This window comes from Panthera leo, chromosome B2 (genome assembly GCF_018350215.1).
Source record: "Panthera leo isolate Ple1 chromosome B2, P.leo_Ple1_pat1.1, whole genome shotgun sequence".
NCBI lineage: Eukaryota > Metazoa > Chordata > Mammalia > Carnivora > Felidae > Panthera > Panthera leo.
This window is the reverse complement of record NC_056683.1, coordinates 97,378,144-97,389,460: the sequence shown is the minus strand read 5'-3', so window position 1 is coordinate 97,389,460 and position 11,317 is coordinate 97,378,144. Positions and strand designations below refer to the sequence as shown.

At 42.4% G+C, this 11,317-nt stretch overlaps 1 protein-coding gene across 2 annotated transcripts in view; it reads right to left on the bottom strand.

Moving 5' to 3' along the window:
• Nucleotides 1-2,828: 2,828 nt before the first annotated feature.
• Nucleotides 2,829-11,317, bottom strand: part of FOXO3 (forkhead box O3) — a 125,922-nt gene continuing 117,433 nt past the window's right edge. For both annotated transcript variants that reach the window (XM_042939504.1, XM_042939505.1), the window contains one exon: nt 2,829-7,668. The gene's annotated coding sequence lies outside the window, so the exon portion shown is untranslated. The remainder of the gene's footprint in view (nt 7,669-11,317) is intronic.

Genomic DNA, 11,317 nt, shown 5'->3' with positions numbered 1-11,317 from the left:
AGATTCCTTTTAAACAGTACAGTCACCTCATTATCTCCACTTTTACACCCTAATACCCTTCTCCCGCCTTATTGCTTATTTCTTGCAGTCTTAGGAGTCAAAGCCAGGCTTTCCACCTTGGCTCATGCAAATGCATTACCTTTCAAATTTTTTTTTAAAATACACTGCAACAAAATGAAGATAATTTTGACAAAAAATTCTGTAACCCAATTGCCAGGTAAAATGGACATTTGTCTCCTAGGGATAGGTCCCAGCATGAAACTGTAGGTGTCTTTATAAAAGTAATACACTCTCACTTTGATAAATTAAAATTGTACACAAGGTAAAGAGATGAAAGCCAAAGTCTTCTGGACTTAACTAAGTTTTCTGTGATTTCCGCTAGATCAGGACTCTTACCTCAGTTGCAAAGTCACAAGGATGCCGAGAACTATTAACCTGTCAGCCCTTGGGGCAGCTTCTAGGGCCCGGGACCTGGAGCAGCTTTCTCTGTCATCCCAATGAGCAATACACTCATCATTTTCTGTGGGTAGCATGTTGTGAAAATAGTTCCAGAAAAACCATGACTTCTCATTTCCTCAACATCCTCCTCCTAGGATCCACCTCCCACGGTGTGCCCTTTCTAAAGGCTCACTCAAAATAGGTCCCTGCCCTCTTCCCATTCCACTATCAGAGTCCAAGCCACAGTTCTAGAATTTTCTAGCAGCCCACTTTCCTTGTCTGACTTCTCATTGATCTTCCTTGAGCTCTTTAAACCCCAAACAAGCCCACTATTCACTGTTTCCCAAATACGGTCCAATCTTTCCTGCCTCCTCTGTCCTTGAGATTCATCACTTGAACCAGAAAACTCAACCCATTTTTGCCTTTCTGTTCAAATGTTCCCTTCCTTTGGGTCACCTTGGCTTTACGTCCTCTGCCCCTCCATCATATTCTTAGTATATCATTTGTAGGATTCACCCACGTAAGAACTCGTGCCAGCAGCCCTACATTTCACTCCAGCTCCTTTAGGCCCATCTCTCTGGGACAAAGACCGTGCCTGGCACTGTAGGTGCAGTTGGGTGAGGTAGGATTCAGAGGAGGCCCTGTGCCAATACAAGAAGGGAATCAACATTTTTCTTACCTGAGTGGGAGTGGGGATGTTTGTAGTGTTTCTAGAAAGTCCTCAGAGAAGACACGCAACAATGCAGTTTTGAGCCATTATTATAGGATAGTCACTTGGCAGAACTACACACACACACACATACACACACCCCCCTTCAGGTCTTACATATTGCTGATAGTTTTCCTCATTCAAATTTGGAAGGAAGTCCTCCTCTTCCTCCAGTTCCAAAGGTGTCTAGTCCTCAGAGCCCAGCACCATTGCTTCTCTCAGCTGGAGATAAAAGCAGAGCTAAGGTAAGTCCCCTTCCGAACGTTCCTTTCTTTACCTCCACGCTACCAATATGCTCCCCTACCCATTGCCAACCCTTCCCTGGTAGGCATCTCCCTTCTTTTCCATGTCCCAGGGGACAGGCTGTGTGGGGATGGGGTGGAGCATCTGGCAGAAAGCAGCCAGGAATTCCACCTTCCTCTACCTTTGACCCCTGTATTCCAGCCATTGTGTGGGTGACTGGCTTAATGCAGGTCACATTTGCTAGCTTAAAGTTTTGCCCTCATTACTTGAACTTGATTTGCAAAACTGAATCCCTAAAGTGTTGTAGAGATTAATCCAAATTCTTCCTTCTTTAACCCAGAAGCTGAAGCAGAGAGAGTCAGCAAGAATTAGCCCTTTATTCATCAAGGTGGAGCAGATACCTCTAAACTCATGGGGGCAGGGCCCAGGTCCTTGTTCTCCTGGTGCCCATCACAGAGTCTGGGCCACTGCCACACTTAACTTGGTAATTGTTGATCATTAACTTTAATTGGTTTTTGGTTGAATTTTTACCTGGTTTAGGAGAACTCCCTACTGAGAATCTTAGGATAGCTAGTATTAGATTTCTATCTTTAATCTTTTGGGAGACAAAATCAAATTAAATACGTTTTCCCAGTTGGCTTTGATATTAGAAGATGTTGAGGTTTTACCTTCATAGGTAATTAAAACAATGATAAGGACAAACTTCTGAAAGCATGACTCTCAACCAATAGAAAATTTATCCCAAAGGGCAAACTTAAAAATATTTACCTACTTGATCTGAAATAAGAGTCCATCATATTCCTTGGGACTTTGAACCCAATCCTAGGGAGTTTCTAAAAGATGAGACATTTTTATGTCTTTTAAAATGAAAAATGCCACTCAGGCTATGAGGGATAGTTTTACGATGGGGTGGGGTTCCCGCTCACTTGTCTGAGAAGCCCTAAACGTACATACCAAGGAAATATTTGTGCTGTTGCTACCAGAAGTTTGAAATATTGTGTGTGTGTGATTTTCAATATGCAGGAAGGCTCTGTTGATGACCGGTGCTCATCTGCTGCTCTCACACAAGGAGGACCTTATTAGGTCAAAATCTCTGACACTCAGTAAAGGCAGAGAGTCTAAATCCTGCCTTCCTACTTAAAAGCTCCTCCAGGGCAACATGATTCTGTGCACACCCAAATGACGATCAGCCACCATGAATGATGCCATAAATCTGCTTTTATTAAATTGTCTGGTTGTCTGTGGAGCTTGAAAGTTGGCTGAAGAAAAAGCTTGCTAGATTATTCAGTTTAGAGAGTTCACAACAGAGTCTTTCAAGCTTTGGGCCTCTCCCAGCCTGTGAAGGAATTCCAAAGGAAGACTTTGACATAAACGCAGCTAGTTCATGTCTGGAGGTAAAGGATGGGGAAGAGAGAACAAAAGACGTCTTGGAGTGAGACAGAGTGTCACTGATGCTTTATTTACATGCGTCACCATCTCGTTTACAAACTAGATTACGGCTGTAAATGGAATACACAAGGCAATATCTACAAACACCGAGGAAAGTTAAGTACTGCATCTCTATTTCATTTGGAAAGGGGGAGATTCCCAAATCAAACTGGTTTTGATTTTTGGGAAGAAAGGTGGTAGAGTTAATTCATGGCAACGTATGGTTAGACAAAATCCTCAGTAAGAATGCAATATGATAGTGTTCGCTTGGAAAGAAAAATGAGGTGCTTCAAACCAAAGTATCAGCTGCTTGACTCTTAGGTGTCTGAATATGGCCATGCACCATATTTAATTCTAGTCTGAATGGGGAATGAGCAAGAAATTGAAACAGGTAAGACAATTTTACAGATACTGTATACAGATTTTTTTTTCCATTCATGCAACTTTTTTTTCTTAAAAAAGTTAAACATGTGAAGCCAAAACGCACAATACATTTTTTTTTTTTTTAGTATTAACTCATTTTTCTGGTCCTCCTTCACATCTGTTTACATTTCCCATGTATGTAATGTGCTAGGACAAGTATACGAGAGAAGACTGATTGCCAGGCAATGAGATAATTTCAGAGAAATAAGTGACCAGACATTCAATTTTTTAAAGCAGCCACACAAATAATTCTGGAGTGTGGCAGAGGCCTCAGAACCAATCATTCATCAAAGAAAAGCGCACACAAATAAAACTAAAGAGGAAAATAGTTCATTCATTTAAACTGCATAAAATGTTATCTACTGATGATTTAGATCAAATAGAATATACTCTTCAGTTACTTGGGCACCTGCATGAAGATCTTGTTTGGCAGACATGATTTCACAAGGGCTTCGCTTTACCCTCATCGTGCCCGCTGCCCCCAGTCTTTAGGAGAGGCTGGCTTTTTCGTACCTCTTTGCCAGTGATTGCATTTCTACAAAAAAACTTTGCTAAATTAAAAAATACAATGGTACGCCTAATCTTACAATGTTCCCCAACTACAGCAAGAAAAAGGAAATCAGAGTTAGAGCTATCAGGGTTTGCTTCTGCTTTCAGAGAGAAAGGGTAACATTTGTATTTCCCTTTGCCAGCCCGTGGCATGAGCACGCAAAATAGGACTGGCTGAATGACCGCTTTACTCTTGAAGGTCTTTCCAAGAGATTCAAATGTTCCTTCTTCTTCAAGCGGGGTCCACTGGGTATAGATGAAGTCTGTCCCTACCATCTTTAACAAGATCAGAAGCCACCTGAAATGATACCCTGAGACCTGGCAGAGCTGTCCTGAGCTAGGAGTCATGAGGATCTGACCTCAGGGTGGTGAAGTGACACACGCACACAATACCCAAACTCAATACCAAACACACACACACACACACAAAGTCCACCTCGTACTACACATGTGTGTGTAATCCTCCCGTTAACAGGAAAGACAAACTTGTGAAATTTTTAGAAAACACGTGTTTCAGCAATCATTATATTGAAGAGGATGCAATAAAGGAAATTGACCTCAGATTCATTCACAGTTAATGGGTACGCTGAACCTGGCAGTCTGTTCTCACACCAGGACAGTGAAGGCTTACGATAAAGCTCTTTTCTGACTTTGGTAAAAGGTATCTGGTTCTGGAGACCTGAAGGGAGAACAGAACCCTAGAGTACATATCATGTTTTCAACATTAGTTACTCTTCTAATTTCCCATCAGAAAGTGGAAGGCTCCCTAGAGCAGCTTATTTAGAGGCTGAGGACAGCCTGGAATAGTTCTCATCAGGATGCAAACATTACAGCTGCCAGGCCCCCGGAGCCTACTAAGTATTCCACTGAGAGGCTCCAGATCAGAAAGCTTACTGAGAAGGACCCATGACACCCAGAACGCCACATGGTGGGCCTTCCTGAAAGCAGTCTCAGTATAGGAAATGGAGGTCAGGTCGCACCTCTGCCCCGTCTGAGCACCTAAGAACCCAGCGAGTCTCAGGGAGCCTGGCCTCCAGGTGGGGGGCCAGCTGGCAGTGGCCATGGCTAAAAGTGCTGCTGTGATCCTGGATAGGCCTAACTGTTCCGCTCTTGCCTGACTCCCACCTGGAACTCATGCTGGCACTGGACTTTGTCCTGATCTCGACTCTCCACAATGCTCTACACGTAGATGCTATTTGCATTATTAAAAAAACAAACAAAAAAACACACAAATTCAAAGCACCCCTTCCCCTCCATATTCCCGACATGTTCTGTGGCAGCCCTGTTCTCATACCTCCTCTGTCCCTCCCTCAGCTGTTTTAGATTAAATTATAATCTGGCTCTAGGACATTCTGTCAGACATTCTGCCTAAAATCTAACAAACACTGAGAAAAAAGGAGAATAAATGAGATGCCACATATCTGAAAGGAATTCAACATTTTAAAGTTGAAACATATTTGAGGGTTGCTCTTCTTACTGCCAAGGTGGCAATCAGGGTCTATAAAACTGCGAAGGCAAATAGATATTTTTGTTAGTTTACTTTTTTTTTTTTTTTTGAGTTCAGGAGAGAAATTCTCTGGGCTCTCCTGCTGTAAGCCCTCCGGATTTTCCTAGTACCTGATACCCCTATACCCTTCGGTCCCCACAGCTGCTGTGGCTGCCTCTAAACTGTATCCCCACCCAGGGCAGCATTTCTTAGAAACCCAGAGAGGTAGCCTTCTTTCACGGATGCTCAACAGTTCCTGCATATAGTAGACTACCAAGGAATCAAGGAAGCGGCTAGCATTATTATAAAGGAATACAGTAAGCAAAAGTCTGTCTCACTGACAAGCAGACCACGTGAATAGAATACATATTTTTAAAAATTATACATACTTTTAAAATGAAGATTACAAATGTGTAGCAGTTTAGAAAAGGCAATATTGCTACAAGTCTACTATAACCACAATTGCACGACAATTTACAGATTCAGTAAAAGGCAGGGTGAAATCAACAGGGCCATCACTCAAACATGACAACCCACGCGAGGCGGGAAAGACGTGTGACAATACGTCAAATGGAACTTTCATTATGCTAGGAGCTGTTATCACCACCAATATCACCCCCAGAGGAATCATAAAGCAAAGGTGCACAAAGGGGCCCCTGGCGGCCGGTGGTAGGTGCAGGGGGTGGGGTGGCACGTCTGTGTTGGTGGAAGGGAGTCGGTGCCCACTGCACATTGCGAGTGTCAGCGAGAACTCATGCAGGGAGGTCTGTGCTGAAATACTAGCCTGTATTCCTAACGTCCATGCAGAATGTTCCATTTTTGTACTGTACATGATAAAATTTATTTATACATTTATATGCCTAATGCTTTTATGCAAAGAAAAGAGTCTTCATATATCACTTTGGAGAAGTATGCATATGGTGTGCTAATCAGAGCTTCATTACACAGTTTCATATGTACCAAAGGTGTTCCCAACTATTCTGTCTACCAAAGAGGGTAACTAATATCATCACACTTTCCAGGTTAAACAGAAAGCACCTATACAGCACCATAACTTTTTGAAAACAAAACAAAATGAAATCCATAGAAGCAGAAAAGTGGGGAAAAATAAAGTCAAAACCGCCCTATCTTGTACTTTCATTGTCACTTGTACAATTACAGTCTAAGCTTTTATATATATATGTGCACGCGTGTGTCTGTGTATATATATATATACACACATATATACACACACACGTGTGTATATATGTGTGTATATATATATACACACACGAATATATATATAAATCAGTTTGTATGCTATTGCCTCTCACTCATACACGTCTAGTAGATCAGATTATACACAGCAAGGCTGAAAATAATCAAGGGTGTGTATTTTAGGAAAATAGTGACTCCGGTTTGTACTTTTCATGCATTCTTCGCTGTGAGTTCATTTCTTCTGCAAAGCAAACCAGGACTACTTTTTTTTCCTTTTCTCCTTAAAACGAAATCCTCTAGTGGTATTTGGCAACGAGTGGGCAGCTGAGCTGATTTCATTCTTGAAAACATCCTAATTTCTAACCAACATACCATCACTGTTCACTGCATTAGCTGAGGATCATGCCAGGAGACCAAGAGACCCACTGACCTGGCAACTGCAGACTAGGTGCTGGGGGTCTCACCCCCTGAGCACCTGACGCAGAACTAAAACACACTGGGTCGAGTGCCACACTCCACTCGTTTTGCCTGTGCAGGATTCAGTCCTGAACTGGTGTGCACAGCAAACAGTTGTGCCATCGTTTGGCTTTTAGAAAAGGATAGTTTTCTACCAAACAAAAGAAGAAAGAAAATCCCCCTCTGGTTTATGTAATTTGTTAGTTTATGGAGTTCCAAGGGTTCAAATGCTTGTGATGACCAAAGCCAGAACAGTAATTGGTACAACATTTTCCTTCTGGTTTTAAATTTGCCAGGGGAAGGATGATTAACATTTTAACATAAAAATACTGCAAGTTAATGCATGTGAAAAACTCAGAAAGTCAAAGGAAAACAAACACAAAAACAACACTTAAAACATCCCATAAACCATCGTGATATGAATACACCACAGAATTGCCAACAGGAGCTCACGGTGTGCTCTGAACGAGGGTGGGTGGTGCTGACAGGATGCTGTCCTTTGCTGGCAGGTGGCTCATCACCCCGTACAAGGAAGATTTTGCATACTTTATATATAGAGAGTTCTGTTCCAAGAGTAAGTGCTTCACCCGGGGTAAGGGGCCATTAACAGTCTCTGCTGGGTTAGGAAAATGGTGCGGGATTCACAAAGGTGTTAAGCTGTAAACGGTATCACTGTCCACTTGCTGAGAGCAGATTTGGCAAAGGGTTTTCTCTGTAGGTCTTGTGTCAGTTTGAGGGTCTGCAGAAGGAGAAAAGAAAACCAGAGGTGATTAGGAACATGCAAACAGCAATCGTAGGCACCTCAGGGTCACACTTCACCAGCCTCCTGTCCCCTCACCTCACCTCTAAGCTAACAGTACTCGTAGTAAAGCTGTTTTGCTACACTAGGTTCAGAGGTCTGAAAACCCAGGATAAAGCATGGAGACTACTTACCTCACTTCTAGGCTTCATTACAAGATGCTCTCAAGTTGAAAAAGCCTAGAGGAAACGAGGCCATCCATTTCGGGAGGTTAACAAAGAAAGGTGGTGTTTCAGTAGGCCTTTTTAAGATAGGTAAGTCCAGGGTACAGATGGGGTTTTGCTCTCAACTTCAGATTGAGAGATGTCCTGGGACATGGACCTTTCATGCTAAAACCATAAAAAGTGGTCACCCTAAGCAGACCAGCGGTGCTTTTCTGGTTCTCTCTCACTGGCTATATGGACTCACCGGCCTTGTTTACCATCCAATATCAGGGGGAGTTGAAATGGCCACTTTCCACAAAGGTTTAATCAGTCTGTACTGCTGGACAGAGATTATCTTGACTTCGCTCACCATGAAAGGAGTAAGTGATCTCTAAGTGGGCTGTCTTAGGAATTTTTTTTTATATTAAAAATCTGCAGAGAAAACAATTATAGAACACACACATATACGGCCAAAAAGCCCTCTCACAAAACATCCCTTTAGCAGTTAACAACTTATTATTATTTTGCCTCCAACAGTCTTCAATGGTGACGCACAAGAGAGGTCCTCTCAGAGCATCTGAATTTACAGTCTTATCAGACTTCATGTGACCCCTGAGCCCAGAAAAGTTAAAGGATTAAAAAAAAGTGTACTCATAGAGATGTAGCTAAAGGAATCGACAAGGCTGACCTCAAGACCTAAGACCTTTTGTTTATGGAGACAGCGTCAGCTGTCGTGGTAGGGAAAAATGGCTCTCAGCTGAGAAATGGATAGAAAAGTGGTAGTAAAGCAACAGGAACTCCCGATCTTCTCATCCGAGAAGGCAAGCAAGTCACGAAATATGCACCAGTATGCTCACACATTGCAGACATCTACTTCTCCCCTCTTTAGAACAGATATTATACTAGGTTCATTTGGAATTTTCACAAATGTACTTATGACTTCAGTCTCTTCTGTGGCTGGACTGGCTGGCAATCTTACCTTTCACTACCAATATTCAGAAAGACAGCAGGGCCTAGTGTTTATGATGTTACATACCTATGGTCACAGTTACCCTTGTTATAGCTCCAAACAGAAGTACTTAGGTTGTTTTATCGGAGGCAGTGACAAGAACAAAGGGAAAAAAAGGCCCCCTTTCCCCACCCAGCCAGCTTCCCTGGCTGATGGATTTTTTTGCTTTGTAAAGGTACTAGACAATATTATCCCAGACTTGTTGATTTCACAACATTAAAAAAACTAAAAGGGGGGCACCTGGCTGGCTCAGTCAGTAGAGCATGTGACTCTAGATCTTGGGGTTGTGAGTTCGAGTCCCATGTTGGGTGTAGAGATTACTTAAAAAAAAAAAAAAAGCTAAAAACAGATACCAGATCTAAGTATCTGTGAGGAATTTAGCCATCTAGGGTGAGCCAGTGCAATTCTAGCTACTCTGCCTGGGACCACTGAGGCGTGAATGGACAGAGGTACAGACAATATTCTTTGGAAGGGTATTTGGTTTCTTCCTTCAAATAACACTTAATAAACCACAGTCTAACATCACTATGCAATTAGTTGTCAGGGGACTACGGTCCCCAGGTGCCAAGGGAGAAGTTGTAAAGCATTACCTAATTCAGACCCCATCCTGGTTCCCTCCGGTGTTAATTACTCAGCCATGGAAACCAGTGCATACTGGGAAGGTGACATAATTCATTCCCCAAGTACAGAGGCAGAGCATGCAACTTGCTCTCATGCTGGAGCTGGGTCAGTGTAGGAGGGAAGAGGGCACCTATAACCCTCAACATGGCATCATGCTAAGCAGAACAGGGCATCAGCCCTGAAACCAGGGGCAGGAGGCCCACACTGGGCAGTCTAGAGCAACAACCCACGACAATCCCCAGGCCAAATACACATTCCGTCATCACAAAGCCCAGAATCTTCTGGGAACAGTTATCATTAAAATGGCAATGTACTGATCAGAACTCTTTCCATTTCTGCAGAATGGGTTGGGGCCCCCAGTGGCACTAAGTCCTAGTGCTCCCTGGGGGTCTCTCAGGCAATGCCTCCCAATCTGCTCAGGAAACCCCCTGTGCTTAAAAGAGAAGCCAGGAGAGGAGAGGCCCAGGTTTAGAAGAAGTTCTCACAAGGACAAATGTAATAAAGAAATTTCACTCCACAGGACATAAAGGTGACTCTTCTCTGCAATAGAAAGCAAAGAGATTGTAAAATATTTTGAAAACATAAAGAAATCAGATAAATGTTGAACAGAAATACAAGCATTCTTCTAAAAGGGACACCAAATCACCATTCACTAGGAAGACCCTATGATTAAAAATAGTCACAAAGAACACAGCTCCTTATCTGCCTTAGATTTTTAGCTGTTCTTTAGTGGCTCACTGTTTGCACATATTTATCTGACTCTATCAATGACCGAAAAAATAAATGAAGCACTTTAAATGATGACACCAGCTCCCGAGCTGGGAATTTAATGATGCATAGGTTGGGTACAAGTTTGGTAGGTTTCAATGAAGCTTCCCCATTCTTACATTGTTTAAAGTAAGACGTTTAAGTGAACTAAGGTTTAAGTATGCTGATGCTAAGTTTAAAAACACATCAGATTAAGCAAAACTTTTGGAAGGAAAAGGAAGCATACAGCTGAAGAGAACTGCAGCTATCATTTTGCAGTTACTAGGCAAAGGGCCAACTAAGAATAAATATGAAAATGTTGTCCTAAAAGAAAAGAAAATGTTGCTCTGTCCCATCAGTGACTTTAATAAGGAGAAGGTCCCCTCTCTCCCCTCTCCCTGCCCAGTAAGTTTGAAATCAGGCTGTTAATGCAAGGAAAATGAAATGGAGAAGCCAAATGATGAGACTGGTTCTAAAAATATCTATGGATGCTGTCATCTGGTCTCTGGTGAGAGTAAGTCCCTCTATAATCTTGGCATCTGTAGGGAAGACAAGTTTCTGCCTAATTATCACCACTAAATCACATGATGTTCTAAGAAAGGGCAACGCCTCCAAAAAACTCTACACAAAACATAACAACCCCAATCAACTTTAATCTGGAAATAAAACATAAAAGTCCCTACTGCTGTCCTCCCACAACATAACTCCACTGTGACAAATTTGGATTTCTCAGTAGTGTTTTCATCTTTTTGGCAGAGAGGAAAGGAATAGGACCCCAATACCAAATCCGACATGGAAGGAAAACGAGCCAGTAGCATGCAGCTCGCACACCCACAAATCCGGGAAGGTTATCCACTGCTTTCCTAGCTAAAACGTAAGATGTTTGGAGGAAGTCTGCCTGGAAAACACAAAGTGAAACACCACTCTCCCCACTCTTTAAACATAAACTTAATTTAAGCCAAACCTGCAACCCCCAGGATAAGCTGGGGATTAAATATGGAATATTTAGGACAGAGAAGGAAATGAATCAATGCTCACTCGATCTGACAAGGAAACCTCATGTGGCGTT